This window comes from Thalia democratica, chromosome 3, assembly GCF_965202585.1.
Source record: "Thalia democratica chromosome 3, ktThaDemo2.hap1.1, whole genome shotgun sequence".
NCBI lineage: Eukaryota > Metazoa > Chordata > Thaliacea > Salpida > Salpidae > Thalia > Thalia democratica.
In genome coordinates this window covers 3,942,435-3,969,533 of record NC_139167.1, presented here as the reverse complement: position 1 = coordinate 3,969,533, position 27,099 = coordinate 3,942,435, and the positions used below count along the sequence as shown (strand labels likewise).

General features: G+C 25.6%; 4 non-coding genes across 4 annotated transcripts; 1 reads left to right on the top strand and 3 right to left on the bottom strand.

Annotated features, from left to right (window-relative positions):
- Positions 1-49: 49 nt before the first annotated feature.
- Trnay-gua (transfer RNA tyrosine (anticodon GUA)) lies at positions 50-134 on the bottom strand. The gene is given in 2 exon segments: positions 50-85; positions 98-134. It is a non-coding gene; the product is annotated as a tRNA-Tyr (tRNA).
- Positions 135-2,290: 2,156 nt separating this feature from the next.
- On the top strand, positions 2,291-2,376 carry Trnay-gua (transfer RNA tyrosine (anticodon GUA)). The gene is given in 2 exon segments: positions 2,291-2,327; positions 2,341-2,376. It is a non-coding gene; the product is annotated as a tRNA-Tyr (tRNA).
- Positions 2,377-5,576: 3,200 nt separating this feature from the next.
- Positions 5,577-5,662, bottom strand: Trnay-gua (transfer RNA tyrosine (anticodon GUA)). The gene is given in 2 exon segments: positions 5,577-5,612; positions 5,626-5,662. It is a non-coding gene; the product is annotated as a tRNA-Tyr (tRNA).
- Positions 5,663-16,531: 10,869 nt separating this feature from the next.
- Positions 16,532-16,617, bottom strand: Trnay-gua (transfer RNA tyrosine (anticodon GUA)). Its single transcript is given in 2 exon segments — positions 16,532-16,567; positions 16,581-16,617. It is a non-coding gene; the product is annotated as a tRNA-Tyr (tRNA).
- Between the last annotated feature and the right edge of the window lie 10,482 nt (positions 16,618-27,099).

Genomic DNA, 27,099 nt, shown 5'->3' with positions numbered 1-27,099 from the left:
TTTCGATGTAAATTACATTAACACGTTGTAAATTCAATTTCAAAAGGAGTCCTTCGAGCCGGAGTCGAACCAGCGACCTATGAATTTCTAACTTCTGTTACAGTTCACCGCTCTACCAACTGAGCTATCGAATGCGCTGAAGAAATGCTAATTAATTTGTTTATCAAGTGTAATATGACGTCATAGTAATCAGATAATCATATGTTTTTAATATTTCATTTACAACTTTTTATTTTATTTGTTGTTAAAAACTATTAAAAGTACAACAGTTAAATATCATAAAACTATGATTTACTATTGTTGTTAAAACAATTTTATTATATCATTTTTAAATAAAAACAAGTTAAACTAAGTAAAATTTGAAAACTAGTATTTTTTGTGCACAGAATTTTTAAGTACTTATCAAAGCACAATTTTTTGTACCACAATATAAATTAAATGACTATGAAAAAATAAAAACCATTAGTTTGTTAAAAATGTATAGAACAAAATAGTGTATTTAATTAATATGTCTTGATATAATCCGTGATATTGTATTAGTTGTGCTTCATATATGCTTCATTGTGCAGTAACATTTATATTTTGATTTAAAAATAATGTATTAGTTATTAATATTTTTGAACAGATCCAGTAACATCCTGAATTTATGGATACAGTTAATCTTAATATAATACTTTCGAATAAATGATGTTTAACCGTGTTGTAACGGTTTTTAAATAATAATAAAACAACAATTCTGTGATGGCAAGTATAAGTTCTCGGGCTGAACATATTCGCTTACAAGAATCACTTTTTCACAAAATTTACTTCGTGACGTCACTAAACGCTTTTGGCGGTAGCTTTGTAATAAGAGAGATGAGAATATTTATTTTTAATTAAAAAGAAGAAAAGTGTAAGACTAAAGAGCTTTTACAAAGTTTGTTTCTTTTTTTGATGTTTAAAAGATATTCGACTAAATTTAATGCACTAGTTGATGAGTCGAAATCGAATTTTGAGGTTTTTGTAAGACGGATATACAAAACGTTGTATAGTTTATATGCGAAATAATTTGAAAAATAAAGTTCATATTATATGTATGAAAAAAAAAATTGTTTAAAAAATGTTTTGATAGAATAAATCTAACTAAAAATTAAAGACAAATTAGTTGTGTAGGTTTATTTCGTAAAAGTAGTAATTAAAAACAAAATAAAAGTTTCAGGGATTAAAATTATCATCAAGTATTATATTTATAAAAAGTACAAATTATATATATATATTTTTACCTAGCTGAATGTATTAACCTTAAATATTAACGCTAAAAAATGTATTAATCATTGCTTTATTTTCAAACATCTTTTTATGTGTTTATTGCGTTTAAGCTTTAAATAAATTGTAAAAAGTTAATAAATAAAACTGCCATTTTTACACAGCTTCGAAAGAAAATTGAATTTGAGAATAATTTTATTATAACAAATAATGACATATACTTAATGATAAGCAATGTTTCTTATACAGTTTGCATTTTAAAATAAAGAAAACTTAAAATTTACGTAATGGCTTCATATGACCAAATGTACTTACTTCTTAAGATGGCTCTTTATATCTTTTTCCTATAACACTATCTGTTTTGTTTTATTCTTAACTTAAATATGTTTACTATTGATTTAGAATTTAAACTTATGAAAATATAAAGGTAACGGTTTATCAAGTCTACAAATAAGGATTTATATATCTATATTATTAATTATAAAGAATGAAAAAGTTCATAGAATCTACGACTTAAAAGCTATGGTAACGCTTAGCGATTGTAAATCTTTAAATTTTAAACTAATTCGTAAATGATATGTAGCCTAAATATAAGTTTATTTTTGTGTAGCAAGTATGAACAGGAAAGCAATTTTAGAAGCCAGTTTATATTGTAATAAAACAGTTTGATAGGAATTCAAGTGCATCAAACAAACCGAATTTTTTATTGAAATTATATACATGTATAAACTCTATATACATACTTGAAAAAAATATTTATAAAGTATACAAATTTAAGAAAACAAAATTAAAAACTAATAAGTTTTAACTTACTTTTATAGTTATAGACTTATAAACTGTATAAAGTTAAAATCGTGCTTATTTCAAGTGCTTTAAAGACACTAAATAAGATTTAAGACACGCATATTGCAAAAGCGAACAAGCAAAATCTTCAACAAACCATTAATTAACCTCTAGGATTAAAACATTTAAACTAAATATAGGTTTTTATGACGTCGTGATGATCAAAAGTTTTATAAACGCAATAAAGTCCTTTCTAACAGCGCCTTCGATAGCTCAGTTGGTAGAGCGGTGGACTGTAGCCGAAATTTAGCAATCTATAAGTGGCTGGTTCGACTCCGGCTCGAAGGATTTTTTATATAAATTTTTCTTTATAAAAGTGCTAAACCAAGTGTTTTTAACTGGATAAGTATTTGAAAAGCTTGAATAAATGGAAATCTACTATAAACAAAAGAGTAAAAAAAGGAGAGTCGGCAGTTCAAGAAACCGAAGCAGATAAAGAACTGAGAATCAAAGCTAAAACTATTTTTACTTACTTTGATTTTGTTTATTGTTTTTTGTTTTAATTATTGCAACACTGTGTTTAACATAAGAAATAAACAACAAACTGGATTAAAATATAGTTTTACCTGTTTTTTCTGTACATAACTACTTCTATTGTTTTTATCCTTCTATTCACGTTATGCATAGCTGATTTCTGTTCTATTGTAAAAGTTTAAACGTTCAAAAAAATATATGTTTAATTTTGTTTCAATTTTTACGAAATTGCACGGGAAATACTCAATAATTTAAGCTAAATGTTTAAATAACTGGTATTTGTTCTGACTTTTTAACAAATATACATTTCCGCATTTAAGTATATTGTATTTTATTTGTGGTCATTAAATATTTCAATAAAGTATTTACTTACACTGATAATGTTTAATTTTGGTTAAGTTTTAATTTCCTTGTTTTATCTATAATGAAATTTATTTCATAAAGTTTATAGTTTTGGAATTTAAAGCATATGTTTGTATTTTTTTGCATATTTTTAAATACAAACTGTTATATATGGTTGTTTTTTTACTTTTTAGTTGGATTTTTTTGTTAGTTGTTAGTTCAAGCTTTTATTTTATAACTAAGGAAAAATTTATAATATTGAATAAATAAAGCAAATAATTTTGCTATTTAAATTTTAAAGTGTTTTGCTTAATTGAAATAAATTATGTTTAATTTTAATAGACTAAAAGCTTAATTTTATTGAACTATATGATCAAAGAAAACTACTATATAACATTTTATTCATTATTTTTAATATTTTTCTATTTATTAAAGTAACTATTTTTATAGAAAATAGTAAAAGTTAGTACAACTTAAAAACGTTTTTATAATGTATATATTTTTAAACAAACTAAATTTAGATAACCTAATATTATAAAACTATCTACTAAATTAAACAGTCAAAGTTTTTAGAAAATAATTAAAGTCTTAATATAATTGTTGTAATTATATTGTTAGCTATCATTCGTATACTTGAAAAATTTTTATGCTTTAATACTCTTTTAGAAACGACACTGAATTATTTACTCTTCAGAATTTTAATATTAATTAAATAAAATGCTTATAATCCTTTTGTTACAAGCTTTTTGCTTATCTGTAGCTCTTAGTCAACAAAGAAATGATAAAATATATCAAACTACCCAAAACATTTCCACTGTATTCAATATAGGTGAGGTTATGTTTTCAAAGTTTTTATTTTAATATTTATTTAAACCTTGTCATTTTTGCATAAAATTTAACTCTCATTAGCAGTTAGTTTTGTTAGTTTTACTCTAGACCAGGGTTTACTAAAATCATTCTCATAAACGAAAGGTATTTGAAATATAGTTCCCATTTTTAAGATATCAATTAACAATTAATACAAGTTAATGCCCCTAATGGTCAAATTTATTTTAGGGCGGTATTGCCCTGCATTAGGCTAACGTTAAAAAAAATTTCAAACTTTGACGATTGTAAAGTCGAAAAATCTGATATTAATAATAACTTTTACAGCAGTTTAAAAATAAGTAAAATTAGGATCAACATAATTAGAATGAGTTTTATTTTTTAAAGTTTAATGCAGTAAGTTATTTACGTCAGTTTTACAATTTCAGAAAACATTGCTACAACCTTGTCGGATGAAAATTTACAACATGTTGCAGTCGATACACACGTTTTGGTTATTGTTGGAGTAATTACGATTATTGTGATTGTCATCATTTGTGTTCTATGCTACTATTGCGGAGGGTTATTGTAACATCATAAAAACTATTTGAATACTCTATTAAAATTTAAACGTAATTAAAAATTGAACACATATCTGTTATTTTAACAAAATTAATTTTATTTCTATCTATAATAAAACTTGTTATAAGCACATAAAATTTTTATGAAAATTAATCTAAAAATAAAACCAAAACTTGAGAATCAAAAAAAAAATAATCTTAGATAAAAACAGGTATATATAAAATATAAACATTTTCCAAATTTTACTTCGCAAGATAATTATAAAAATAATTTTTTTCTAGTCATTTAAGAAGGCAACGGGAGTATCGTAAGAAACCTAAAGATAAAGAGCCTTTTGCTTTAGAAGGAAAATCTTTTATCAGGTCTGAAACAATTGCAAAGAGAAGTAACAACACGGAAAATCCAAATGAAGAAAATGCATACGAGATTGTGGACATCAGTGAAATAAATTGAAAAAAAAAAACTTGGAATATCTATTGTGTATTAAGAGCTCAACATAAAGTTATAGAAGTTAAAAAAACTCAAAAACTTGTTAATTTTACACTGTTAGTGATATTGTTAGCTTCTCCAAGTTATAAGAAGTTCACAGTTTTTTGTTAAGGCAAGTGTAAAATTGAATATTTAAAATTTTTACATTGATTAAATATTTAAATTAGCTAATTTACTCTAGTTTGCAATTTTTTCAAATCTTTGCTGTTTCTAGTGTACAAACTTTAATTTTGTACATGCTATTAATAATTAAATTTCCTTCAAAAAATTTATGTTATAGCCTATCTTTCCTTTTGTAAATGCTGTTTTTTATGTATATAAAATATTTAAAACATTAACTAATTTTTATGCGTATAGAAAGATAAGTATTGCAACGTTGTTTTTGTAAATAAAAATTGGAAACTACAACTCGACTTGTTGGACCGTTTGAGTTAAGAATTTTTTAAATAAAAAGTTGATGTAATTCATTTAAGATAATAAAACTAGTTTTTAAATCAGATACCTACTTGTTTGATTTAGTATACTATTTTAATTAATAGTTTTTGTGGTATAGTCTTTAAATAATTTTTAAATTATAATCAAAATCTAGGATTTAAAAAATGTGTTAAGTTATTAATTAGAACAGCTTAGCTAATTGTTCAAGTTAGCTGGTAGTTTTATAATATAGAAACTATAAACTATTTTATTTAAACATGTGCCTGATTTGTTTTAATTTGACTTTAACAGCACCACTGGTTTGAAAGAGCTAAAATGTTTTTTTTTAGCCTATGTAATTATAGGTATCTTAACTAAAAATGTCCTTCGAGCCGGATTCGAACCAGCGACCTATGGATTTCTAACGTTCAGCTACAGTCCACCGCTCTACCAACTGAGCTATCGAAGGCTCTGAGAGAATGCTTATTATTGCATTTATAAACTGCTCATTCTACTATGACGTCATAATAGCTCTATGACTTTCCTGTTATTATTATCTAACTATCTATAGAAATTATCCTTTCTATATTAATTAAACTTCTATTTTGTGTTATTTCGTAAATACTAAGCATATATACATATATATACTCTAATTTAAACCTGTGTTTTTCAAATAAAATATTAAATCATTTTGAAGCTTTTACTCAAATGATAAATCAGGGTTTCCTAAACTCATTTTCTAATTCACCCCCTTTTCAGAAATTTAAAAAATAATCGCCCCCCACGATTTAACAAAGTAGTATTTCTCTTGAGTACAAACTTTTGAGTCGAAAAAGTTGTGTTCGAAATGTAATTTAGTCTGGTACTTCTTATGCACGCACTTTTTGGCTGTGTTCAAAGTAGTCTACAGGGCTTGAGAAAATAAGTTACATTTGTTTTCTTATAAGCCCAGTAAAGTGTATTAAAATACTTAATTATTAAAAAGCCTTGTGTAATCTGTAATCAATCCTGTTTAGATATGAATTGTTTTGAAACTAATAAAACTTTTTGGGTAGTGGTGGAAAACGTTTGTAGTCAGCAATTCATATTTACTAAAAAATATTTTCTAGTTTCAACTCGTTAAAAAAATTGAACTGCGGGGTGCATAATTTAAAAAAAATAACTTATATGAAAATTAAAAAACTCGAGCAAAATTGTAATAAATGTTTTAGTATAATTGTGATCTAGGAAATACTATTGTGAACTGAAAACCAAATTGAAAGCGTATTTCAAAATATTAAGTATCAAAAGATTAAACTTTGTTTATTTTGCATAAGTAGTTTTCAAGTTACTTAGCGGGTCGAAATTTGATTGGATCTTTTCCGTACGTTACCCATCTGAAATCTTAACTTAAACCTGACATTATAATAATCTCTCATATAACGATTTTTGGACACTTAGAAGCTAATACTAAGTAATTTATTTAAGCTGCACAAAATACTTAAGTTATTTTATAAATAGGCAAATTTTAAAACTACTATACCAGAGATTAAAAAACTACAAAATAATAAACATTTTATTTTACATATAATAAAATGAATATTAAAACATAATTTCTGATCTAGTTTTAAGGAATTTTGACCGACTGGTTGATTATCTCACATGAAAAGTGGTTTCTTCAACAGCTTCAGTTAATGCAGTAAAATTATTAATTTCAATACTAAGATATATTATAAGCAAGTTAGTTGTAAAGTTAAAAACTTAATTTCAAACTTTTTTAACTATATGTTTTGTAGTAGAATACCATTAAATAGTATTTGACTTGGAAAAACCTTTAGGAAACTAAACCTTAATTTTAACAATTTCTTTTTTCTTAATATAAATTAAAAAAATAAAATCAAAATTTTACAAGTTAATTCTGTGAACAGAAAGTAATCGATTAAAAAAATCTTTTATATAGGTTAAAATGTTGTTTTGTACCTGTAGCAGTCTTTTTGATGGCCTATTTAATACTGTTTAAATTAGTTTTTTCTCTGGTTATTAGGCTATAATAATTTACCAGAAGAAAATAGTGGAAAACTAAAAGCTAGTGTTGAACTATTAAAATAAACAACACAATCTAATTGCTAATATATTAAAAGTTAAGATATAATAATAAACAGTTGTATTAATAGTTTAAAATTCCTTAATATATAGATTTTTTAACAATAATAAATCAAGTTAAAAATAAAATTGAGTTTCAGCATCTTTTAAATGAAAAATTTAAAGTCATTTCAAACAGAGACCTCAAATCTATACTCTTTTAAAACAAAAATAAATTTTGAAATAAAAACTTTAATGGTTATCAAGATTTTTTATTTATACAGATTAAACAAGTAATAACAAAAATATGTCAAATAAATTTCTTTCAACCAAATACTTTAATCACTATGCTATAAAAACTTTTAGTGTAATGTAAAACGACAAATATATACTACAAAATTAACCAGATAAAAATAAAACTATTATCAGATTTAAAACATAAACCATTTAATAAATACAGTAGACTTCCGCTTGAGTTCTCTTTTTGAACAAAATCAAAAAGTGCAAACTCAAAAATTATTGCCATCTTTTTTTACAAAATGATAAATTTAAATATATTATATGCAATAACGTTATGCATAAACATGAAATCAACTAAAACATAAGACAAACATTGATTTAAAAAAAGATCTATATAAGCTATTAAATATTATGTATTTTTTGCTTTATTAATACTTAGTTAGTAATAGACTTTATTTAAGTTAAATTTTAGAAAATATAAGTTTGCACTTTTTTTTGGGTAAAATGTGCGAACTCAAGAGGAAGTCTACCGTAATTAATATTTATTAGGCATTATGCAAACCTGTTGTAGAATAAATAACTTAATAAAATTTTTATTACAAAAAGACTACTTATATACAATAGAAACCAGGTTAAATAAGAAGTGTTATAAACGATCAGATAAAATAAAAAAAACTTTCATAAAATAATGTCTGCTACTGAAGTATAATATAATGTGAGTGATGAGGTTCATGACTGCTTGTAAGTTTTTCCAATCTGATTCTCAATCAGTAAAATAAGTCTCCTTTACAAATTACTAGATTAGATCTTTTGCTCTAGATGTTGATAACTGAACTAAAAGCTTTCTCAACAACATAGCTAGAAGGAAAAACTATAAACAACAGTCTAAATTCCTCTCACATGATTGGATACTTTTGCCTTAGTTTTTGTTGAGTCCAAAAGCTTTCATATCGTTCTTTGAAAAATTTACTTAAAGTTCAAGGTCAGTTTGTAAGTCTGAGAAGGTTTCCTGTAAGTCGTTTACTTCAAAAATATCTGACTCGAAGAGATTCATATTTTTATCTATATGATAGCTTTTTTGTGTTAAATCAAAGTTTTACTATATAGTATGTTGAAATTGTTAAAAATTTTAGATTTTTTAGGTTTTTTTTTTCCTAAATTGTCAAATTCCAGGTTTTTCCAGGTTTCTAGGTAAATCGGCAACCCTGTATAGTTTTATTTTTTAGTCTAACTTAGTGACTTTTCAAAAAACAATTGGAAACATCATGAGGTGAAATAACTATCGTTTCATGATATTTCCAATAAAAATAAAAGTATACAGGGTTGCTAGTTTATCTAGAAATTTAATAACATATAGCATAGATTTTTACTAACCATTTATGATCCTAAATAACATACATGTCAGGTTATAAAATGGTTAGAGGGATTCCGATCGTCTATGATCTATGTAATTGTTAAATAAGAAAATATATGAATGAACATATGTAATTTACTTAAAAGTAGGAGTCATAAGTACTTGATTTTTTTTCTCTATATTTTACATAAAGAAAATAATTTTTTTTTGTTTAAGTTCTACCTGGGGTCAAATATTTATTAGCAATTAGCAAAATAGCAATATAAAAAGTAAAGATTTTATGACAGCCCAAAATTTAAAAATCGCCTCCTTTTCGCCCCCTTACTAGTTATCGCCCACCCTTTCGCCCCCTTCCTAATTATCGCCCCCCGAATTACTAAAATCAACCCCAAGGGGGCGATAACGCCCACTTTGGGAAAACATGTGATAAATCATAATGGCTCAATTTTAACTTAGTTAATTTTAATTTTAGCTAAAATCAACTTTGAGAATTTATCATTTTTATGAAAAATCAGTTTAATAGCTTAAACATGTTCTAAATAAATAACCATTGAGCTAAAAAAACTTTTTAATTTAATAGATAAATTAAGCGGCATACAAAAACAACTTTTTATTACTTTATCCACGGCTGTAATTTAATTATTTTTTTATATAAATTAGAAAAAATTAAGCTTTCCAACGGAAATAATAAAAACTTGTCTATTTGTTCATAAGACTTTTATGATAAAAAATGTGTAGAAACATGTTAAAAAAATACATAGAATTTAAAAAATATACTTATTTAAACAAACGAAATACTTATTTTAGTGTTATATAAACTTAGGGAGTTTTAATTTTTTTTAACTTCAAACGAAAATAAAAATTTGAATAACGTAATTTATATACCTCTAAGTGGTCAATTTATTTAAACTTTTTAAGTTGATAATTTTTTTTTGCTAATTTTGTTTTAAATAAAAAAATAAGAACCAACTTTTTCAACGATTTTCCTTATAAAATAACTTATATAAAGTTATAGATTTAAAAAAAATAACATAAATGTTGTTTTAATTTGGACTTAATTAAAGTATGTATATATCAGTGAGTGATTTAAAGAAAACAAACATATAGTTTTATTACTGCTTTAAAAAATTAGTTCAGAAGTTTAAACATTTATTAAAAAGTTGTAAATATTTTATTTAATTTCATACTTTTATATGAATCTATATAGAAGCACGAATCTATTGGGTATAGAATTTTATCTTATATTAAGAAAGTGTTTAAGCTTTTTTTAATAGATTTAAACTGTCAAAAATCACTTTTTTAACAGTGTTTATAAACTTAATCTTTAAGTTTTTAGGCAATTAGAAAATACCAAAAACTAAGTAGTAAGCAGAAAAAACTACTTACAATTGTTTTATTTTAAATTGATTTACTAAAATTATTTTAAGAATAATAACAAGTTAGTAATTTTGATGATATTTAACTTTTGTACTTTTAATATTTTACTACCACAAACAAGAAAGAGATGTAAACGTTTTATTATTTTGATAATTATGACGTCATGTGACACTTTAAAAAAGAAAAAAAATATTCAATATTTTTTCCTTCGAAAGCTCAGTTGGTAGAGCAGTGGACTGTAGATGAATATTGAAAATTCATTGGTCGCCAGTATAACTCCGGTGCGAAGGACATTTTTTGTAATCAAATTTAAAACAAGTTGAAAAAAATTTTAAATGAAAATATTAAAAAAATTTTGTTTTTAAACTCTTTTATTTCAACCCTAATTGAACTTAATTTAAATATTTCTCGTTAAACTTTTGATAAAAATTTTTTACAACTTTTTAGTTTTACTTCTTTGTGGTGTTTCCTGATTTTAGTTTAACCCTAACAAAGATTTCTAAAATGCATGAAGAAAACTTTTTTAAGTACATTGACTAACATTTGTTTATTTTAATTTATAATGTTACGCCTCAGTAGTTTTTATCTATGTACTCAGAGCCAAATTTGTTACTATGGTCTTAAACGTTGTGTATAATATGAAATATTAAAATTAAACTTATGACACTTTTACATTAACATTTGGCCGTTGTTTAAATTAATATTGATGAAATTTAATGTTTTAATTTTTGGTTTTTAAGTTATAATGTGTTATGTTAGTATACTTACATAGTATATGAAGTTTGTTTAGTTAGTAGAGTTTAAACACGATAGTCGTTAAAATTTTGGTACTCATTTTAATTTTTTAAAGCTAAATTGACAACAGTTATAGTAACTTTACATAATATAGTTCGTACACAGTCGTTAAAAAAAGTTGTAATTTTTAAATTAAAACTTAATCTTTATTAATTTTAATCGAAATGGGTTTAATGTTTAAGAAATTAATATAACTATAGCTTTAATAATAAAATTTTTGCTTTTTTATAAGTTAGCTATAATGTTTGAAAAATTTTTAAAGCATAAGTTCATAAGAAAATATTTATAATGGTATTGTTTTCATTCAATATATTTTAATTCCATATATTAATGTTGGTATTATTTTAAATAAAAAAAATTATCAAAAACACACAAACAGATACTGAATGCAAAAAAACAAATTTCAAACTTTTGCAATCATTTAGTAAAGTTTTAATTTCTTATAATAAAGACTTTGATTAAGTGGTTGAAAACAAAACCCTTTAAAAATAAATAAATCCTTACGATATTCAATTATCTTTAAATTTTTTTCAAACAATTTATAGAAAAATAATTTCTGTTTTGATTTTAAAAACGCCTAAACAAAGCGTATATCGTTATTTATATTTACCAACCAAATTTAATCTACCTAAAATATTCAAAAGGAATAGTTCAACCCTGGCTGTATTATACAAAAAATAAATAAACAAATGCTGAAGTTAAAATTAGAAATATTAAAAAAAAATAACTAAAAAAACTAGTTTTACTACATTTTAGATTTTTGTCAACTTTTCATATATAAATTTGTGATTTAATTTATTTTTCAATAAAATATTACAATCAGAGAAATTATGACAAAAGTAAAAGTATTTAGTACAAAATAAATTAGTTTATGGTTAAAAAAGACTTTAATATCTAAACTACTACAGAATTTAATTAAAGCATGAATTAAGAGGTTACCAGTTCGAATTTTCAATTTTTTCTACAAAGCTAAAAACATACAAATTTAAGTTAAAACATACAAACTTTTATTCAGTGTTCAGTGTTTCAATTTCAGTATGTAAATTAAATCAACTATTTTGTTTTAAATATAAAATTTAGTATGTAGATTAAAAAAAATTTAATATAAAATTTGATTGTTCTGTTTGGTACTATATACATGCGTATGTTTAAAATGTACGTTGTATAAAAATACATTGCTAACAAACTTTAGAGAAAAAAAATTTGAATCATTTTTTTTTTTTTTTTGATTATTCTGACTTTTTTTTTGAAGTTTTCTAAAGTAAGAATAAAATCAAATTAGATTCCTAAAAACATGTTTGAAGTCTATTACACTATTGTTTATTTTATTTAATAAAAAAATGAAAACCTTTTCAAATATTTAATAAATACTAAAAATAAATTAAACTTTTTTAAATAGTCTATTATGCATTTTCTTCTCTTTTATCAATTTTTTTTATATCTTAAATAACAAAGCTACAAAGTTCAAAAAATAATTCAAACATTGTAAAAATTGTTTTTAGTCTCCTATATATTTTATTCTATTCTTTTTAAAAAAATTCTCTTCTCTCATATAATAAAGCTACCGCCAAATGCGTTTTGTGACGTCACTAAGAAAAATTTGTCAAAAAATGTTACACGTAAGCAAATATATTCAGTCAAAAATCTCAATGCTGCAATCTTGATAGTCCAAGGATCCGGAACACGCGGAATTATTTAACAACCGTTACAACACGGTTATACAAAAAGTACTTGGTCAAAAATATTAATAAATATTAACTAATACATTATTATATTAAAACTATTAATATTACTGCACAACAGTGGCGTCGCGTGGTTTTTTTGTTAGGGGGTGCTGCACATTGACATTGTCAAATTAAAAAATCTCCTAGTTTGGAACATTGAGAATTAAATCATAAAGGTAATATAGGAAAGATCAAATTTCTTACAAAAAAAATTTGAACATATTTGTTTGATTAATCAATAAATATAATATTAAAAAATTAAATCAAAACACGTTTCTTATACCCATGTAAATTATCACCCTTTCTTAACAACTGTAGCTACTTTTATTTTTATTTATGTCCATGTAAGTTTCTGCAGTTTACTAACTTAATTTTATGACTAGTCTAACTAAAATTAAAAAACAAAAATATCATCCAATTAACTTATAAAACGAGGCTGCCCCAGCTCGAGATTTTTCTGCTCGAGTTGCTCCTGCTCGTTTTTTCCTCGTTTAGTTGTTCCTGCTCGAGTTGCCCCTGTTCGAGTTGATCTTGATCGATTTGCTCTTGCTCAAGTTTCCCCTGCTTGAGTTTTTCCTAAAAAATTAAATCATTTCACAATATTCACACAATATTTTTTATTATTTATTCATTACCTAAAAATGTTCAAGTTAAATTAAGTTAAACTTAAATTGAAATAGTTTAAAGACAAACTATTTTATAATTGTCAAAAAATTTTTATCTATCTATTAGAATTATCCTTTCTATTTCATATAAATTGCAATTTTTGTTTTATTTCGTATATACATAGCATATATATATACATATATATAATTTATTGAAATGGCGATTTTAAAAATTCTGGAACATATGTTTCATAAAGCTTTAATTTTTCATAAAGCTTTAATCATCAGCCAGTTAAATTCAAAATAAAAAGCACTGTACTATACAAAGATACAAAAGTTATGCAAAAAAACGAAAAACAGTATGACGTAATATTGTACATTACAAATATTCAGTACAAAAATCGATCTACCTTCTAACTACTCAAACAAATAAAATCAACGAAAACAACAGTTAATTGACTATAAAATGCTTCAAAGTTTGTTGTGTTTTAAGAGAAGCTTTTTTATATGTCGACAAAACGATATAAATTCGCTCCTCTTATTTAAACAACCTTCCTTTTTTAACGCATACATAACGGCTGTTGATTCTTTTAAGCACAGCCTACAAACAGGGTTGTTACCATCTGCTATTGGCTGTGCTCTTTTTATCACCTCCCAAGTTAATTTAAAATCAATGTTTTTGCGCTTAAGGCCGCAAACATACTTCAAAAGCTCAGTTTCATTTTCGTATACACCACCTTTAAAGGATTTTTTATGGTTGGCATACCGAAATCTGAATTGAGTGGAGCATAAGCCGATGTAGAACTTCTTTTCAAGGTCAGAGTTAACTGTTGCCTTGTAAATCATGTTCTCTGACCGGCAATTGCCCCCCTTCAAATTGTATTTGCAGCCACCGGCGCAATTACACTGATTTTTGATTAAATTACTTTTGTTTAAAATCCTTTGATTATGTGACTTATTAATCTCTCCAAATTCGCCATACATGAATAACTGATTCGCATATTATGTTTTTTAAATATCTTTGATAATGGGTTATTTTTGTTGAAATGTTTTTTTACTAGATTTATAAATTCTCTGCCGATGTTTGTTTTAACTGAAGTACAGAATGAGGGATTATACCAAATTATATTTCGCTTTCTTTTACTTCTATTGGTCGTTTTGTTTTTTTTGCTCCGTTGTTTCAAAATTGAGTTTATCATTGTAACCGCATTTTTTCATTATTAGTTCGTAATCTTGTTTTGTCTTTAAAAAGTTTTCTTCGTTACTTGATCTTTTATTTAAACGATTATTAATTATTTTTGGTATTTGGTTTATAATATTTTTTGGGTGGCTAGAATATTTATTTATATACATAATTTTTGCGTTTTGCTTTATATAAGGCATATAGGAGAGATCATGCAAGTTGAGCTTCACATCCAGGTAGTCAGTCGTCAAAATTGGCGATTCAATAGTGACAATAGTGATTCAATAGTTTTTTATTATAAATATATATATATATTTATAATAAAAAAAAACAACTAATTTTCAAATCGTTTACTTAGTTTCGATGCTTCATGCATCTCCTCAGAATGAAATAAAGAACAAAGTAAGATTTTTAAAGAATCACACAAAAAATACATTGTGACGTTTTAACTAAAATTGAATAAATTTAGTTAGCCTATTTCAAAATCAACTTCTGTACAAGTTAATTTATTTTTGCTTTGTTTGTCCTTGTTTTTAAACTTATTTTGTTGTTATTTTTTTGTTATTGTTTAATGGTTCTATTTTAGTGGTTAGTATATATATATATATATATATATATATATATAAAGGTTTATTTTAAGATACAAAACTCAAAGGACTCGAGTTTCGTGCCTATGCACTAATCAGCTTCAAAACAAGTTTAAAATAAAGCCCGAAACAAAATACACAAATGAAAGTCAAATAAATTTTGCATAAATAGATTATGACGTAATATTGAAACTATCAAAAATCATGCGAAACGGCTTTTGAATAAAATTAATTTACCAATCGACAACGAACTGGCAAAAATTCATAAAACTTCAGTGAGTAACTATATTTTAGGACAAATAATTGAAAGAGATAAAAATAAAATAAGATACAAATTTAAATTTAGGTTATTTTAAGATGAAATTAAAACTTGTTAAACTTTAAAAGCGACTTTTGTATATGTCTACAAGACGATATATCCTCGCTTCTTTTATTTAGGCATCTCTTGTTTTTAAGTGCATATACAACGGCTGTTGCTTCTTTGAGACACAGCCAAAGTATTGGGCTATTGCCGTCCGCTATAGGCTGTGCTCTTTTTATAACTTCCCAGGATATTTCAAAGTCAATGCCGTTGCGCTTTAAGCCACAAACATACTTCGAAAGTTCAGTGTCAATTTCATATTTTTCGCTTTTAAAAGATTTTTTCTGATTAGCATACCTGAATCTAAACTGAGTCGAGCACAAGCCGACATAGAACCTCGTTTCAACGCCAGAGTTAACTGTGGCCTTGTAAACAATGTTCTCTAAACGGCAATTGCCCCCTTTCAAATTATATTTACAGTTACCAGCGCAGCCACATTGACTTCGAATTCCTGCGTTAAAGTTTTTTGGTTGTGTGCCTTAATGATATTCTCCCAATTGCCGTACACGAATAACTTATTGGCATATTATGTTTGTTGAAAATTTTTGTTAGCGGATTTTGTTTATTGAAGTGTTTTTTGACTAGATCTATAAATTTTCTTCCAATATTAGTTTTTACCGAATTGTTAAAAGGAGGGTTGTACCAGATTAAATTTCTTTTTCTTTTATTTTTTTGATTATTTTTGGTTGTTGCTCAGGTTTTTCAAATTTAAGTTTATTACCTTAAACTCATTTAAGATAATAAGACTAACTTCCAAATCAGATAACTTCTTGTTTCGATTTTAGTAAACTATAACTTAATTTAACAGTTTAGTCTTTAAAAAAAAAAACACTTTTAAATTTAAACAAAATCATAGGTTTTAAGAATGTTTTAAGTTATATTTATAACAGCTTAGTTTATTATTTAAGTTGTCTGGTAGTTTTATTGTACGGATACTAAAAACTTAAACATGTGCCTGAATTGTTTAAGTTTAGTTTTAAAAGCACTACTGTTTTCAAAATAGCTAAAATTAAATTTACTTTGTAGTTATGGTAACTATAACTTAAAAAAGTCCTTCGAGCCGGATTCGAACCAGCGACCTATGGATTTCTAACTTTCTGCTACAGTCCACCGCTCTACCAACTGAGCTATCGAAGGTGCTGAGAGAAGGCTTACTATTGCGTTTATAAACTGCTCATTCAAATATGACGTCATAATTGCTCTACGGCTTTTCTGTTAATATTATCTGACTATCTATTAGAATTATCCTTTCTATTTCATTTAAATGCAATTTTTGTTTTATTTCGTAAATAAATAGCACATATATATATATATATATATATTTATTATAAAAAACAACTAATTTTCAAATCGATTACTTAGTTTCACTGCTTTATGCATCTCCTCAGAACGAAATAAAGAACAAAGTAAGATTTTTAAAGAATCACACAAAAAAACACATTTTGACGTTTCAAATAAAATTGAATAATTTTAGTTAGCCTATTTTAAAAACAACTTCTGTACAAGTTAGCTTATTTTTGCTTTGTTTGTTCTTGTTTTTGGATTTATTTTGTTGTTATTTTTTTGTTATTATTTAGTAGTTTTATTTTAGTGGTTAGTATATATATAAAGATTTATTTTAACATATAACTTAAAGGACTCGAGTTTCGTGCCTATGCACTAATCAGCTTCAAAACAAGTCTAAAATAAAGCACAAAACAAAATACACAAATGAAAAATAAAAAAATTTTGCATAAATAGATTATGACGTAATTTTGAAACTATCAAAAATCATGCGAAATGGCTTTTGAATAAAATTAATTTACCAATCAACAATAAACTGGCAAAAATTGATAAAACTTCAGTGAGTAACTATATATTAGGACAGATAATTGAAAGAGTTAAAGATATAATTAAGATACAAATTCAAATTTGTGTTATTTTAAAATGAAATTAAAACTTGTTAAACTTTAATAGCGACTTTTTTATATGTCTACAACACGATACAAACTCGCTTTTTTTGTTTAGGCATCTCTTGTCTTTCAGTGCATATACAACGGTTGTTGCTTCTTTGAGACACAGCCTACGTATTGGGCTTTTGCCGTCCGCTATAGGCTGTGCTCTTTTTATAACTTCTCAGGATATTTCAAAGTCAATGTCGCTGCGCTTTAAGCCACAAACATACTTCGAAAGTTCAGTTTCATTTTTATATATGTCGCCTTTAAAAGATTTTTTATGATTGGCATACCTGAATCTAAACTGAGTCGAGCACAAGCCGACATAGAACCTCGTCTCAACGCCAGAGTTAACTGCGGCCTTGTAAACGATGTTCTCTAAACGGCAATTGCCCCCTTTCAAATTATATTTACAGTTACCAGCGCAGCCACATTGACTTCGAATTCCTGATTTAAAATTTTTGTTTGTGTGCCTTAATGATATTCTCCAAATTAGCGTACACTAATAACTTATTCGCATATTATGTTTGTTGAAAATTTTTGTTAGCGGATTTTGTTTATTGAAGTGTTTTTTGACTAGATTTATAAATTTTCTTCCAATATTAGTTTTTACCGAATTGCTAAAAGGAGGGTTGTACCAGGTTACATTTCTTTTTCTTTTATGTTTTTGATTGTTTTTGGTTGTTGCTCAGGTTTTTCAAATTTAAGTTTTTTATCTTATCCGCATTTTTTCATTATTTTTTCATATTCATCTTTAGTCTTTAGAAAATTTTCTTCTTTGCTTGATCGTTTGTTTAGGCGTTGACTTATTATGTTAGGAATTTGTTTTCATTTTTAGGGTGGCTTGATTGTTTGTTGACATACATAATTTTAGCGTTTTGTTTTTTGTAAGGCATAAAAGAGATATTATTCAAGTTGAGCTTCACATCTAGGAAGTCAGTTATCACTAGTGGGGATTCCACAGTGACTCTCAGTCCCATAGATCTGAAGAAGGCATGAGTTTGTTTTTTAGCTTCTCAACTTTAAAGCCAGAAGAAATAGGCAATATAGCTAGACCATCGTCTCTGTATAACCCAACTCTATTTAAACCAAAGATATCTTTCAACCCGTCTAACAACAAAAGACCAACAAGTTCACATAGTTCTGCGCCCATGTAAGATCCCTGTGCTACGTCAAAAAGTGAGTTGGTGGTATTTACTCCCTTTTTACGCCACAGAGCTCCTTGTTCGCAGAGTAACGATTTTTAGGCATTTCTTATCAGGCTTAAGTCCTCATCAGGTACGCTAATGTAATTATTAGCAAAGTTCATTGATTTAATCACCAACTCTTCATTAATAGAAAGATAATAATCGACCAGATCGAACTTAAAAAAGCTGTACTTCTCTTCCTCCAATCCAATATACCAACTTAAGACGTGGTCTGTGTTTGTACACTGTATAAGTTTGGATTTCAGACGCACAGCTTTGTTAATACGGTCGATTTTGACCTTACATATCGTCCTATATCAGACTTAGTGGGGTTAATCAATCTACATTTAGGGTGTGTTAAAAAATTCGATTTGTGGTCTTTGTGGTATATATATACTCTAATTTAAACTTTTGTAGTTCAAATAAAAGATTAAATCTTTTTAAAGCTTTTACTCAAATGATAGATCATAATGGCTTAATTTTAACTTAGTTGATTTATATTTCAGCTAAAATTAGTTTTTAAAATTTATCACTTAAAAAAAAAAATCAATTTAATACCTTAAATGTGTTTTTACTAAATAACCATTGTGCTAAAAAAAATTTTTTTAATTTTATAGATAAATTAAGCTGCATATAAAAACAACATTTTATTACTTTATCCACGGCTGTAATTTAATTATATTTTTATATACTAGGAAAAACTTAGCTTCCAAATGGAAATAATAAAAACTTGTCTATTTGTTCATAAGACTTTTATTGCTAAATAATGGTTCGAATTATGCTAAAAAATATATAGAATTTAAAACATATACTTATTCAAATAAAAACAAAGTACTTATTTTAGGGGACACGTTCAAAATCCACCCGCAATCAAAATCCACCCGCGATCAAAATCCACCCGATCAAAATCCACCCGATCAAAATCCACCCGATCAAAATCCACCCGAGTCAAAATCCATCCGATCAAAATCCACCCGGGTCAAAATCCACCCGATCAAAATCTACCCGGTTCAAAATCCACCCGATCAAAATCCACCCGGGTCAAAATCCACCCGATCAAAATCCACCCGAGTCAAAACCTTCCCGAGTCAAAATCCACCCGTTCAAAATCAACCCGGTTCAAAATCCACCCGATCAAAATCCACCCGAGTCAAAATCAACCCGGTTCAAAATCCACCCGATCAAGATCAACCCGGCTCAAAATCCACCCGATTAAAATCAACCCGATCAAAATCAACCCGAGTCAAAATCCACCCGAGTCAAAATCCACCCGATCGAAATCCACCCGATCAAAATCAACCCAGTTCAAAATCCACCCAGATCAAAATCAACCCAATCAAAATCAACCCGGTTCAAAATCCACCCAATCAAAATCAACCCGAGTTTATTTTTCTTCGAAATAAGAACTAATTTCTAATAGAATTTTGTAATATTGAATAAAGTTTTATGTTTAAACACTTATTGGTATAAAAAAGAGTAAGTATTTATAAAGAATAAAATTTTAATTTATTTAATAAAATAATTAAAAAAACAAGTTAAACAATATAAATTAAACAGCATTAAACAAATTATTCATAGTAGCTTTACAAGTATTTAAAATGTTTATAATTTATTAATGTTAGTAGTGTTTGTGTTACTTTTAAAAAAAGAAGTTAAAAAAAAATAAAATAAAAATTATGCTCAGTTTTAATCCATTTAAACTTCCTTCTTATTTAATTTCCCAAAGTCAATCATAATTAAATAAAAATATTTACTAAGGATAACTCATAGTAAATTAAAATATCAAAGCTATAGAAGTTTATAAATTAGAAGAATCTTTAATAACTCTTATTAAACTAAAGAAAATTACAAAAATTAAATACCAAATAATGTAAATTTATGAAAATGTTAATAAAAAGTTACAAAAAGAAAAATAAAATATTAATCTAAAATTTTTGAGCTTTTTTTTTTGATGTAAAATGTTTTGTGTTTTGTGCTTTACTTAAATTTCAAAATAGTATTACATACAATATTTTATTATATAAAAAATTTCAACTAACAGTGTTTATAAAAAATAAAATCTAGATAAAGAATTATATGAAATGCTACGTGATAATAAAATAAAAATTCTTTGTTAAATTTGGTAAAACTATCACCTATTAATTATATTTTAAAAATTATTGTTTTCGACGTTGAAAAGACGTTAAAAGATATTTTTGGTGTGCGACTCGATAACTTTAAGGTATGTTCGTGCAAGAGGACTTAGGACCAAATATTTTGAGCGCTTTTATTTGTCGTTTAGTAAACAACTTATTGACGTTTCTTTTATTAGTAATTTTTAAAAACATAACATAAATTTTAATATAAAAATACGAAAACTAATTTACTAAAAATATAAATGAGGAATATGTAAGAAATCAATAACTGTTTTAAAACAATTTTATTGTTTTCTATCTAATTTTTGTTACAAATATTTTTTAGTTATTTTTTTTAATTTATACAATAATTTTAGCTGCTATTATATTTTTTTCAAAGTGTTTAAGTTATTTGAATTTAATTTTATTATATGTTTTTTTTATAAACCATCTATTTTTGAAAAAAAATAAAAGTTGTTTCGTCTAAAGTAACTAAAGTTATAAGTTATTTTTAATTAGATAACAACTTAGTTTGCTAGTTTTTAACTAATAGTACAGATTAAAAAGCTAAACATTTTTCTATGAATTCTAAAGTCCATTACATAAAACAAATATCGACTCTACAATTCATTGAGTTTGCTCAAATAGCTTGTAAATTGCAACTAAAAAAGTTAGTAGTTAGACTTGAGCTAGGGAAATTATATACTTTAGAATTGTAGTAGTAAACAAATAAGTTGAGTTTTTTAGAAATGACACAATATTTATAACAAATATTACGAAAAAAAAACTTATAACATTTTTAATTTATTATTAAAATGTTCTATTTTTACATATGTTCATTAAAAAAAGTATGTATTTGAGACAAGAGAGTTTAAATTCAAGTATAAGTTATTTTTATGAATTTTTGTACCAGACTGTATCAACTTAAACAATCGTATTATTAATTTTATTAATACGTTAAGGCCAGTTTTGAAAATGATTAATTGAGTGGTTTTATAAAATTTAATCTCTTTTGGTTAACGTTTAAATTTTAAATTTAAAATTTTCTAATCTAAAACTTTTAATTTACATGCGATAAGTTTTCTTGAATTAATTTCCGACAATTTAAGTTAAAAGCTATAACTGCATGTTTTTAATTAATTAGTTGTAAACGTTTTATGTTTTTTTATTAATATAAAGTTGCATAGAAATTGTAATTAAGTAAGATAAATTATTATTTACTGTTCAATACTATATTGTTAATTGATATTTTTTAATTCATAGAAATGGAAATGTTATTATTTACCACTATTTTTTTTAAATATAATCTTCATATAAAAAAAGTCCATTTGTTAAAACTTAAGATATTTTAAGTAATTTAACTAAAAATGAAACAATATTAAAATTAAACAAAATTTTATATTGGTTATAACAATTTAAACGGTAAAGACAACTATTGTTATAACAAATAAATTAATATCAAGTAGTGTAAAACTTTGGTAAGTTATTACAACTTTATTAAAAGCTTAGAAGCATTGTCTAACTAACATGACCATAATTTCTAAAGATTAAAACAGCTTAAAAAATTATTAAATTTTTATATATGTAAAACGTTAAGATCTTGAAGATTTCAGTAATAGATAAACACGACATGACACAAAAGAGTGTGTATTTGTATGTTCTAAAAATTTTACAAAATTTTTTTTTTTACTATAGTTTCTAAAAATGGTATAAAAATACATTTAAAAACTTCATGTCTAATTAATAACAACTTTATTTTTTTCAAAATCAAACTTTAAGTTTTAAATAAGCTTAGCTTATTTTATTCCAAATAAAGTTCACAAAGAAACTAATTAAAGTATAAGTGCCTAGGTTTTGATGCCTGGGTCCTTCGTATGACAACAAACTTACAATAATAATTAACATAAAGTGATGATCATACCAATTAGATCATCAGACCACAAGCACTTGGTAGACTGAGACCCGATCTGAGTCTAACAAGTGTTTGTGGTTTGATGATTGAATAGGTATAATCAAACCTTTATGTAAAACAGAGCTTGCCTCACGGCACAAGATTTTCTGAACTATTTCTACTGGCTTTCGCCAAAGTTGTCATTTAATTAACAATTAATTAATTTTATAGCTAAGACTAAAAAAAATACTTTTATAGATAAATATCTTGTTAAGACCTTTCACATAAAAAAATTATATTAAAAAAAACACAAACTAAATGAATTTTAAACGTTTGCCTTTTACTTTTTTGTAATTAAAAGTAACGAAGATGCAGTTGGATTTAATCAGAGTCGGCAGACAATTGTTTATCTCGGGCCAAATTTCATGTTTCAATTTTTTCCGCGAGCCATTGTTTTATTCAATTTTTGTTTTTAATCTGTTTTAGCCACGTTTATCTACTTATAGGGATCAGGCCTGGCATATTTAAAATGTATATTTTTTTCTAAAGTCGAAAACTATTTTTTTTTAAAACTTGTGTCATATTATTATTTCTATCATTATTTACAAGGTTATTTAAATTAAATAACAAATTTTTAATTTTCATGACCACTTATCTGTTTAATAATTAAGAAAGCAATCTATGAAACGTTTTGTGTTTCAAAAAACAACACGGTACACAACAACACAGTGATGTAATAATACAATTAATAAAATTTGATATCCATTTCCTCTTCTGGTTCGGTTTCATAAAGTGTTGTTTTTTATCTTTCTTTCAGTCTTTTGCATTTTGTTGATAGCCATTTCAGGTTGTCATTTACAAGCAACTCTTAGTGAAATCTGAAAAAAACTAAGCTTAAAAAACAGGTGTAGATCATTATGTACACTTTTTATAATCAATTTCTATTATTTTATTTGTATTTTCTTTTTAGTAGTTAAAAAAAATCTTTTTTTATTTAATGCACAGCATATCACGTATTTAAAATTTTAGTGATTTTGTTAAACTAGTTAAAATATAAACAAATATTAATACTTTCATTTTAAACAGTGTAAGTTTTTCTTTTAAAACCTTAAAATACCTTAATAATCTATCTAAAGTTTTTCGGGTTGCAACTTTTTGAAACAAAAAAAGTACAACAGTAACTTCAACCCAGTCACCGTGTTTTTAAAAGTTAAAAACATGTAAAATTGCCAATTAAAAAAACTTTGCAATATTATATAAGTAATTTATCCAAGTATGTAAACTTTTGTTGTTTAAAAGGAAAAGTAAAGTCTAAGCTTTAAAGAAAAACTTCTAGATTTACTATCCGTCTTTTTTCACATCTAAGGCTTAATCATCATAAATTGTTTTTAAATGATATTCAGGAACTTAAGAACAAACTATTATAATTTCTTTTTATTTTTTTGAAAATTTCAATTTAAATTTTGTTTTGTTTAGCGGACCAAATTTACATGCTCGAGGGCTACATATTTACACTTCGAGGGCCGCAGTTTGCTGACCCCTAAATTAAATGGATTAATTTGTAGTATAAATGGTAACTTTCACTTGTAATACTCAGTTTTTATAAAAATTATATAGTGTGACGTATTTGTTTAAAAATTACTTAAAAGTTCTAAATTATTAAATTTTATACCTAGAAACAGTAAATTATAATTGATTGTCGTGTAATTGTGATTGAGATAATACAATATTATTTTTTCTGGCACATCCTTTAGTTTTCTAAAAGTTTTAACATAGTCATATTTGTATAATAAAACTTTAATTTATTTATCCTGACGTTGTTTAACTTTTATTAGCTCTTATAGTTATACTTATATCAAAAACATCAGTTCCTTTAAAAGCTGCTTGCCGGCTGTAGCTATTCAAAATTATATTCAGTAATCAAAAAATCAAAAATATTTTTGTAAAAATTCCTTATAATAAGCAAAATACCAAATAACAACTCAAAAAACCTCACAAAATGAGTTCAAACTGTAGTACAGTTTTTATATTCTTAGGTCAATTTATAAGGGACAAAAATACAAGATTTTATAAGTGTTTTTTAAATAAAACTTGTTTAAGATTGGTACTTTAGAGTGGTGAGATTTGTTTAAATAATACTTGATTTAAAAAGAAATTAATAAACAAAGTGCTTGTTTCGATTCGGTTGGATTTTGACTTTGGTTGATTTTGTGTCGGTAGGATTTTGACTCGGGTTGATTTTAACTCGGATGAATTTTGATCGGGTGGATTTTGACTCGGGTGCATTTTGATCGGGTGGATTTTGACTCGGGTGGATTTTGATTGGGTGGATTTTGACTCGGGTTGATTTTGATCGGGTGGATTTTAAACCGGGTGGATTTTGATCGGGTGGATTTTGAAACGGGTGGATTTAGAGTCGGGTTGATTTTGATCGGGTGGATTATGAACCGGGTGGATTTTGATCGGGTGGATTTTAAAACGGGTGGATTATGATCGGGTGGATTTCGATCGGGTGGATATTGAACCGGGTGGATTTTGATCGGGTGGATTTTGATCGGGTGGATTTTGAAACGGGTGGATTTTGAGTCGGGTTGATTTTGATCGGGTGGATTTTGAACCGGGTGGATTTTAATCGGGTGGATTTTAACTCGGGTGGATTTTGATCGGGTTGATTTTGATCGGATGGATTTTGAACCGGGTTGATTTTGATCGGGTGGATTTTGACTCGGGTTGTTTTGATCGGGTAGATTTTGACTCGGAAGGATTTTGATATGGTGGATTTTGACTCTGGTAGATTTTGATCCGGTGGATTTTGAACCGGGTGGATTTTGATCGGGTGGATTTTGAACGCGGGTGGATTTTGATCGGGTGGATTTTGAACGCGGGTGGATTTTGATAGTATACCTATTTTAGTATTATATAAACTTAAGGAGTTTTAATTTTTTTGAACTTTAAAAGATAAAAAATATTTGAGTAACGTAAATTATATACCTGTAAGTGGTCAATTTAATTAAATTTTTTAATTTGATTATTTTTTTTTAGTAATTTTGTTTTAAATAAAAAAACTCAAAACCAACTTTTTATATTTAAAGTTTACACCAACATTCAATTTTAGATATAAAATAATTCATATGAAGTTAAAGATTAAAAAATGTAACATAAAACTTTTTTAAATTTGGACTTGATTAAAATCGTACATATTAGTGTATGATTTTTAGAAAACAAACTTATAATTTCGTTAATGCTTTATAAATTTAGTTGAGAAGCTTAAATATTTATTAAAAAGTTGAAAATCTTTTATTTAGTTTTATACTTTTATATAAATCTATATGAAAGCACGAATCTATTGGGTATAGACTTTTTTATTAAGAAAGTATTTAAGCTGCTTTTAACAGTTTCAAACTGACTTAAATCACTCTTTTAACAGTGTTTATAAACTTTATCTTTAAGTTTTTAAGCAATTACAAAATACCAAAAACTAAGTAGTAAGCTAAAAAACTACTTAGACTTGTTTTATTTCAAATTGGTTTACTAAAATTGTTTTAAGAATAATAACAAGTTAGTAATTTTGATGACTTTTGTAGTTTTAATATTTTACTACCACAAACAACAAAAAGATGTAAACGTTTTGTTATTTTTATGATTATGACATCATGTCACACTTTATAAACGCAATATTTATTATTATAATTATTTAACATTCACTTCCTTCGATAGCTCAGTTTTTATAGCAGTGGACTGTAGATGAATAATAAAAACACATTGGTCGCTGGTTGAACTCCGGCTCGAAGGAATTTTTTTGTAATAAAATTTAAAAAAAGTTAAACAAATTTTCAAATGAAAATATTGAAGAAAATTCGTTTTTAAACTCTTTTTATTTGACCCTAGTTTAACTAAACTTAAATATTTCTTGTTAAATTTTTGATAATGAATTTTTACACTTTTTTAGTTTTAATTCTTTGTGGTGTTTCCAGATTTTAATTTAACCCTAACAAAGATTTCTAAAATGCATGAAGAAAACTTTTTTAAGTACATTTACTAACATTTGTTTATTTTAATTTATAATGTTACGCCTCAGTAGTTTTCATCTATGTACTCAGAGCCAAATTTGTTACTGTGGTCTTAAACGTTGTGTATAATATGAAATATTAAAATTAAACTTTTGACACTTTTACATTAACATTTGGCCGTTGTTTAAATTAATATTGATGAAATTTAATGTTTTAATTTTTGGTTTTTAAGTTATAATGTGTTATGTTAGTATACTTACATAGTATTTGAAGTTTGTTTAGTTAGTAGAGTTTAAACACGATAGTCGTTAAAATTTTGGTACTCATTTTAATTTTTTAAAGCTAAATTGACAACATTTATAGTAACTTTACATAATATAGTTCGTACACAGTCGTTAAAAAAAGTTGTAATTTTTAAACTAAAACTTAATCTTTATTAATTTTAATCGAAATGGGTTTAATGTTTAAGAAATTAATATAACT